The following is an 8941-nucleotide window of genomic DNA, read 5'->3' on the forward strand; positions in this document are numbered from 1 at the left end:
TTACATGAAGAAATCTTTGGAATCAAAGGCCATGGAATATATTTTGACTTCTCTATAATAAGAATGTAGCCTGATTGAATTTTAATTACAGGAATTTTGAAACCTGAAATATTAGGGATGGAAAAGATATTTTCATTAAATAAAATTACGTTAACTTTAATAATGAGCTACAGTGGGGTCATCTAGTATTTTTGGTGTCTATGCAGAGTAAATGAAATGGACAATAAATCAAAGTTAATTTGATTCATGTAGATAGTCATTGTATATTGAGCCTTATCTTCTGCCTATTCCCCTCATCCAAATACATGCAAAGGAAGCTTTGGGGAGAGGCAGTGTAACAGAGTTACCTGTAGACAACAGAAACGAAGAAAGATGGCCAGGAAATGGGACTATGAACCACTGATTCTTGCCACATCATTGTCCCAGAGAATTCATCAATAGAATCAGAAAATTAGCCTGGAAAACTGATACTATCTATAATGCTGAGATTTTGGCCCTAAGTCCTAATGTTAAACTTGATTAAGCTAGGCCAGGTTACAGGTAGATTCTTTTCATGGAACCTAGATAGGTTCAAGTCTAGAACTAACCAGGCTGAAGCTTCCCCTTTTTCTCTAAATCTCAAGGCCATATTCCTAAATTTTACCATTTCCATGTGGAGTTAGCTAGTCTGGAGCAAAGCTGCAAGCAACTGGGCCCTGGGAAAGTCAGGGGACACCTACTGGTAGCCCATGGACGGTAATTGGCCTGAAGATACATTTTATTTGGCTTCAACAGCATCTAAAATGATAATTAATTTTAAAATCAAGAGATATTTTACATGAAATAATTAGATTTCTAGCTTTATTAAAGAGTTGGCAGATCTGGGTAACTGGACCCACATTCCTCCAGGAGGCTAGAGCTGCATCCTGGTTGCCCTTTTGATGAGTTATAGACCCCATGTACACAGAGCCCCCCAGCCTTGTTTGTCCACACCACCACCTCATATAATAATTGCTAAGTTCTATAGTATTTGACTTTATAACTCTTGTCTAATCTAGACTGCTGGAAAGTTCTGAGAAATAAAACCCAACAAAGAAGTAGACACTCTCCCAACTCAACTCTGGCAGTCTGTCCTAATCGTGTCCTTGGTTTTGGGCAGCACCGTCCCTCCTTTGAGAAGACAGTGACATGTAACATGGTAACCATTCTCATGGCATGAGGAGGAAGAGGAGGAAAAGAAGGAAGACAAGAAGAAGAGGAGGAAGGGGAGGAGGAGAGGAAAAGATTGGAGGGAACTGTTGACCCTGCTGGAGGCCAATAGGTATATAATAAACACTCTTAGTCCTTGACAACAAATATGAAAACTGTCATTCAATCTTGTCATTTCTGCCCAAACACAATTCTATGGGGGAATAAAAAAGCAGTCAGTAAAAAGTAGATCAGTCGATCCAACTTTTTGGTCTAACTGACCATTAACCTTCGTGCTCACATTTACTTAGTGAAAAAGTCATCTTTATTTCTAGGACAATTAAAGAAAAGATCTTGCTAGTCTGGCCAGTGACTGTAAAATGTAGCTTTCCTGCTCCATTCATAAAGGTCCATCAGGTAACACTCCTGTCTGACACAGGAGAAAGTGGACCAGGAATTGCAGGACCCATCACCAGTATTCAGCATTAAAAGGCTCGCAAATGAGCTAACTGTGATTTATTCAGAGTTCCTAGAGTAATTCATTCCCATTTCCTTCATGCCTGAATAATGAGCTTCATATCTTTTTGAGTGGGTAATATTTCTAAAATGACCTGATAATTTATTTCACACCATCTTGTTATAATAACTCCATTTTATATTAAAGCTGGGTGCAACAAAGGAACAAATAAATGGACAAAATTCTTTGGACCAAATCCCCGTGCTGCAGGATGAGCTCATGTCCATTAAGGAGATCTGAATCATTGTCTCAGCTCTGCCATCAGCCACTGAATGACTCGACACCGTCACTACCCCTCTGTGGGTCTCAGGGTTCTAGCATCTGTAGCTGTTCCCTTTGCAGAGGTTAAGAGTTGTGGGAAGGGTCCCTAAAGTCAAGACAGGCCAGTACTACTGAGGACTAACACTTGAGCAGATACAAGTAAAGAATGAATTTCCCTCTGCATTTCTGCATATAAAGACCTCCTATTCAATTCGATCACTTAGATATGTTGAAAAAATATAATTAAACCAAGAAATCATAATGATTGATACATACCTTAAGTATTTTAAGACATATAGATATTCATTTATTTCCCAATTTTTCATAAGCCTTTCTTTGGTTTTGGGTCTGCTGATTGCAGTCACCCATCAGGAACTCTCTATGATTTTCAGCTTTGATTTGCTTGAAGGGAGAAAATAACTGAAAAACCTTTGAGAAGCTATGTGACTTACAAAATTCTTCTGAAGTTTTATAATTTTGTACCATTTCTGATTGTCTCTCACTCACACCTAAGTTATTGACATTTTCTAGTTGTTTATCAAGACTCCAAAGAAGTCAACTAATTTTTCACAATGAGTGAATACATATATTCATATGTTTTTATTTAAACTCCAGTTAGTTAATACAGTATAATATTAGTTTCAGGTATACAATTTAACTGATTCAACACTCGCATACAACACCTTGACTCATTACAATTGCACTCCTTAATACCCATCTCTCTTTTCACCCACCCCTCTCCCCAAGTAACCATTGGTTTGTATTCAGTAGTTACAAATGTGTTTCTTGGATTGCCTCTCTATTTTTCTCCCCTATGATCATTTGTTTTGTTTCTTAAATTTCACATATGAGTGAAATCATATGGTATTTGTCTTTCTCTGNTGGGCATTTGAGCTCTTTCTATAATTTGGCCATTGTTGATAATGCTGTTATAAACATTGGGGTGCATGCATCCCTTCAAATCAGTATTCTTGTATCCTTTGGGTAAATACCTAGTAGTGCAAATGCTGAATCATAGGATAGTTCTATTTTTAACTTTTTGAGAAAACTCCATACTGTTCTCCAGAGTGGATACACCAGTTTTCATTCCCACCAACGTTTAAGAAAGGTCCTCTTTTTCCCACATCCTCATCAACACCTGTTGTTTTTTCCCTGAGTTGTTCATTTTAGTCATTTTGATGGGTATGAAGTGGTATCTCATCATGGCTTTCATTTGTATTTCCCTGATGATGAGTGTTGTTGAGCATCTTTTCAGTTGTCTGCTGGTCTTCTTTGGAAAAATGTCTATTCAGATCTTCTGCCCATTTTTTAAAGTGGATTATTTGGTGGGGTTTTTTTGATGTTGAGTTTGATAAGTTCTTTATATATATTGAATACTAACCCTTTATCAGATAGGTCTTTTGCAAATATATTTTCCCATTCAGTAGGTTGCCTTTTAGTTTTGTTGATTGTTTCCTTTGTTTTTCAGAAGCTTTTTGTTTTGTTGTAGTCCTAATAGTTTATTTCTGCTTTTCTTTCCCTTCCCTCAGGAGACAAATCTAGTAAGAAGTTGCTATAGCCAATGTCAAAGAGGTTACTGCCTGTGTTCTTCTCTAGAATTATAATGGATTTCTGCCTCATATTTAGGTCTTTATCCATTTTGCATTTATTTTTGCATATGGTGTAAGAAAGTGGTCCAGCTTCATTCTTTGCATTTGCTCTTCAGTTTTCCCAACACTATTTGTTGAGGAGACTGTCTTTTTTTCCATTGGATATTCTTCCCTGCTTTGTCAAAGATTAATTAACCAAACAGTTTTGGGTTCATTTCTGGGTTTTCTATTCTGTTCCATTGATCTATGCATCTATTTTTGTGCTGGTACCATACTGTTTTGATTATTACAGTTTTGCAATATAACTTGAAGTCCAGAATTTTGATGCCTCCAGCTTTGCTTTTTCAAGGTTGATTTGGCTATGAAGAGTCTTTTCTGGTTCCATACAAATATTAAGATCGTTTGTTCTATCTCTGCAAAAAATGCTGGTTATATTTTGATAGGGGTTGCATTAAATATGTGGATTACTTTGAGTAATACAGACATTTTATTGCTTGTTCTTCTAATTCATGAGCATGGAATGCTTTTCCATTTCTTGGTGTCATCTTCAATTTCTTTCATCAGTGTTTAGCAGTTTTCAGAATACAAATTTTTTTACCTCTTTGGTATTCCTGGTATCTTATGGTTTTTGGAAATATGTGGAATGGCATCACAAATTTGCATGTCATCCTTGTGTAGGGGCCATGCAAACCTTCTCTTTATCGTTCTAATTTTAGTGTATGTGCTGCCAAAGAGTCTGCTCATTAGTTACTATTTAATAACATTATGAAGTTGTAATGTGTGTGTGTATGAACAGCTCTAGGAACAGACACGAAAGTGTGTGGTAAGTGCAGGACTCAAATGGAGTGCATGGATGCACTATTGTAAAGCAGACTGGATACTAGTCATCAGCATGCTGAGGCACTAGGTAACCCATCGGTTTAATAAAAAGTCAGTTAAGTGGAGGTGGATCAATAGGGATGCCCACTGTACATTTCTGTATATTTTATCAATTTATTTGCGAAGAAACCAAAACAAAATTCACAAACATATGCAAAGAAAGAAATGTATTGAACAGATCTGACAAGACACAGCAAATTGAAGTAAAGCTCAACAGCCTGTTCTCAGAAAGATGGGAACTAGAAAGAATTGGATATCTTGGGAGCAGGCACTAATGCATAGGCTCCTACAGGAGTAGCACTGGATGAGTTGGCTCCCATGTTTTTCATCTTCGTGTCACTCTGATTAAGATCTGAATGTCCATGAGAAGGACTCTGATTGGCTTATATATCATACGGACTCTCCTCAACCAGGGAAGAGCAGATCCTGGAAAGGATCCTCCACTAAGACTACATGCACTGGGGAGGGATCATTCTCCAGAGACAACAGGAGAAGGAGGCTGTAAACAGAACAGGGGGAATGTGCATGGCAACCTATAAGTTTGGGCAAGAAACCACATTAGCCAGAAGATTTAGTGCCCTAAAAGTGAGTCCTGATTCTATCTAGAAGAAGACAGAAGGTGTTCAGAGTAAAAGAAAACCTATAGCTGCTGACTGCTGCTTTATGCTTTGACATGTATTTTCCCAGCAGCTCTCAAGGTTTCTACCTTCTGAAGCTCTGAGTGAAATGTGCCCATTTTCTCAACCACCCACATTGTTGCAGCTGAGAGTAGGTGTGAAAGTCTGGATTCAGGCCCCAGTTTGTCACTAACTAGCTGCCTGATCTTGGGTGAGCCATTGCTTCTAAATACCCCAGATTCTCTACACATAAGCTGAATGATTCTTCCAGATGTGATGTTCTGTCATTTCTATATCTGGACACATCCCCTTTCTTTATATATCTCAGTATAATTCAACAAAGCAGATATATCTTTATATTGTTTGTTGGAATTATTTTGCCTGCCAGTAAACATTACAGTGAAAGCTGCACTCTGCACTGGTTTCCGTGGAACTGTCTATGATATAAATATGGTGCTTAGAGATAAATTAAAATACCAGTAAAAAGCATTAACATACATGCTACCACTCCTGTGCACTATATACTAGCTAGCTGGCTAATATGCTAGAATTATTTCATGTTGCTTTTCTATTCTTTTATAAAGATATGTACACAGAGGTTTCTGCTTCTGTCATCAATTCTTTCTTAATGCCCTCCCCAACCCCAGTGACTCATTTTCTCGTTCTATTTCTTTTGCTTGTTGAGTTGTTGTTGTTGTTGTTGTTGTTGTTTTTCAGTACTCCAGGTTTGGTTTGCTTCTGTTCATCCACAATTTGAATGAGATTCTCAGGATGGTTGCCTGCAGTGTTCTGAGGGCATGAGATTCCTTTGATTTCTTTCAGAAAACCCCTCTGAGGTGACCACTAAGGATCTAATGCCCACTCCAGGCTTTGTAGTGTGATACTCCCAAGAACTCAGAACCTATGTAAAGGGGAGAAAACTGTACTTCCTGGCAGGACAGGAGCTTACAGCCAAAATTAAATCCAGTCACAGACAGAAATATTCCTTGTGCACTTGAATGTACAGACAGAGAGATTTAGCTTACAGGGGTTTGAACTTTATTTAGTCCATAATAGGGAGTTAAGGAAGGCAAGTGACAAGTCAAACATTTATTTTAGAAAAGTCACTTTGGCAGCCTTGTGGAAGATGGGTCGAGAAGGAGAGAGAAGAGGAGGGGAGCCCAGTCAGGAGGTTGAATCAGGAAGCTAGGCTGGACACAATACAGGGATGGAAAGCTAACTCATCTTCTGCCTCTTTACCAAATCCATTTCCTTTCTGGCTAGACTACATTTCCCAGCCTTCTGGCCAGGTGAGGCAGTGTTACTCAATTTGGAGCAGGGGAATGTGGGCAGAAGTGAGATACATGTTGCATATGAATCTATTCATGCCCTTTCTTCCCCAGTCTGCCAGCCAAATGTGTGGTTACCAGGCTGACCTGGCAACCATGTGTGGAGGGAAGAGCCTCCATGGGGCTGGGTCCCAGATTGAGTTCATAGAGTAGATACAAAGGTGTGTATACACCTTGAACATGTGAATAAGAAATGAATTGCTATTATGTTAAGATGCCAAAATTTCCAAGTTCATTTGTTAATGTAGTTAGTGTCATCATCAATATAATCCTCAAACTCTCTGGTTAGAGTAGAGTTCAGTTCTTTGCATGCAATGTTGTGTAAACACTGCCCCATCCACACTCTCATTATACGGGAAAACAGAAGAGCAAAAAGAGAAAAATACATGTTATACATCATTTCACCTTCCAGGGTAAGCACTCTTAATGATTTGGTAGATTTTCTCTCATTCCTTTTTTTTTTTCCTACAGCAAAAAAGGCTACACTTAGTTTGTTGTGTATATGTTGTGTAGTTGTTCAGATATTAAATTCCTCATCCAATGACTTATTTATTGATTCAACATTCATTGTATTCCTGTGTATCAGAAACCGTGCTCACTGCTAGGGATTAAAAGAATAGACATGACAGTTTCTGTCCTCAAGAAAAGTATAGCACTACAGCCTCATGGAGGAGAGAGATGCCTACGCAGATAATGACTAAGATAATGATACAGAAAATGTGTCAGGAGAATGAAATAGAAGGGAATTAAGCAAAAGAGGAGTCCGTGACATAAAAAAAAAAGTTCACTGAATTCTTGTTATATGTTAGGAACTGATGTAATCACTTTTCAGATATAAACTAATTTAATTGTCATGACAATCCCATGAGATACATGTCACCAGATGTCAGTGTCACAGGTGAGGAAACTAAACCCTAGAAAAGTTCAGTAACTTGCCTCTTGTCCAAGGTCCCACTAAGAAGGGGTTCAGCAGTGGATGTATTCAGTTGACTTTTTAGAAGAGTTTCAAACACAGGGACTGGGAAGGGCAGAGTTACATGTGAGCAATTACAAATGGCCCATTTCTTACTACATTCCCAGTAGCCTTGTGACATAGACTAATTTCAGGATGTGAAGCTCTAAAGAAAATCTAACTCATCTGACAAATTCTGGGTAAGAGAAGGAAGACTGGTATTTGCCTATGTGACTTTTGATATCATATTGACTCTACTACCTGGTAAATGTGACACAAGTCATGTTCTAGAATATACAATACTTGTAAAACTTCCTCCCTGAAGCCTGGAGCTGCTACAAATGAAACAGAGCATGAAAAGAGAGAGAAGGAGACAATGTAGAGACAATGATGACAGCTGAAAGCTCAATCACATCCAGCGGAGACACATTTTCATAGACCCACAGCTGGGTTAAATAAATGCTGACTAAGAATAAAGTGCCTGTGATATTTCATTGATGAGTTAGAGGAAGCAGTGATACTGGGAAGAGGCTGGGTTTTCATCAAAGAGCTGTGAACAAACTTGGCCTGAATCCATCCTTAAACCAGCCCTAAAACGGCCTCTCAGTCTTGTTATCTTCATCCAAAAATCATGGAGACAAATGATCTCAAAAAACCATGCACTTCAAGCCAGACGTTTTTCCTCTTTTCCTTTCTAAGCTCTAAACTCTCATTTTCTTTATGATTTTTTAAATTAAAATCTGAACTCTCCCCATCAGAAGCCCTCTCCACTGTCTGATATTCTTGCCCTATCAGTAGGAAGACACTGTGAAAAGGCCTATTTTTTCCCCTTTTGCCCCAAGATGGACAAGCGAGATAGGAGTGACTTTCTCACTGACCCTCCACTTCTGAAAAATCGTATTTTCACATGCTTCTGCATATTGTAGACTTTACATCGAAAGCAGGCATCGCAAATGCCTTATTTGGAGAAAGAGACCACAAAACAAATGCCTGTTAAAATAAGCAGAATTTGGGGAGGGGGGTGGGGATAAAGAAACTCTAAGAAGCCACAGTCACTCTGTGACTCAGTAGGAATCGCAAAGGGTGGCCTGCATTCCTCACTTAAGCAGGCTTCATCTTGAGTCAGTGTTGTTCCATGATTAAGCAAGGCTGTAGAATTCCAGTTTCAACTGAAGATTTATCACATAAAGTCACCTCACAATATTTGCTACACTCTTACAAGGTTTTTCTTGGTTCATTGTTTCCCAAACTATGAACTGAATCCATGTCCCACCTGCTGATATATGAGGCTGTTTAAAGTGGTTCATGGAGAGGGGGCAAGATGGCGGAGAAGTAAGGAGCTCCGTACTTGCACTCGCACCCATACATCACACGGAAAAAATCTGAAGCCATTGGAAACCTTACAAAACCTGAGAGATTGGGGGACAAAAGGATGCAGAATCCACAGAGAAAGTCTTCTAACGTGAGTGCGAACTGGGGAAGATAAAATCAGGCCGGGATCAGAGACTCCAGGGTCAGAGGCGATCCCCCTCTACCCTCTATGGGGAGTGAGAGGGGAAAAGGAGAGAGTCCGAAACAGAAAAACCTCCGCTCAGGGCATAGAAAGACCGTACTTGCCAAATACCTGCACA

At 39.0% G+C, this 8941-nt stretch overlaps 1 non-coding gene across 1 annotated transcript; it reads right to left on the minus strand.

Moving 5' to 3' along the window:
- Positions 1-4166: 4166 nt before the first annotated feature.
- On the minus strand, positions 4167-4272 carry LOC144235422 (U6 spliceosomal RNA). Its single transcript, XR_013336203.1, has one exon. It is a non-coding gene; the product is annotated as a U6 spliceosomal RNA (small nuclear RNA).
- Between the last annotated feature and the right edge of the window lie 4669 nt (positions 4273-8941).

This window comes from Crocuta crocuta, unplaced genomic scaffold, assembly GCF_008692635.1.
Source record: "Crocuta crocuta isolate KB4526 unplaced genomic scaffold, BGI_CrCroc_1.0 scaffold64, whole genome shotgun sequence".
Classification (NCBI taxonomy): Eukaryota; Metazoa; Chordata; class Mammalia; order Carnivora; family Hyaenidae; genus Crocuta; species Crocuta crocuta.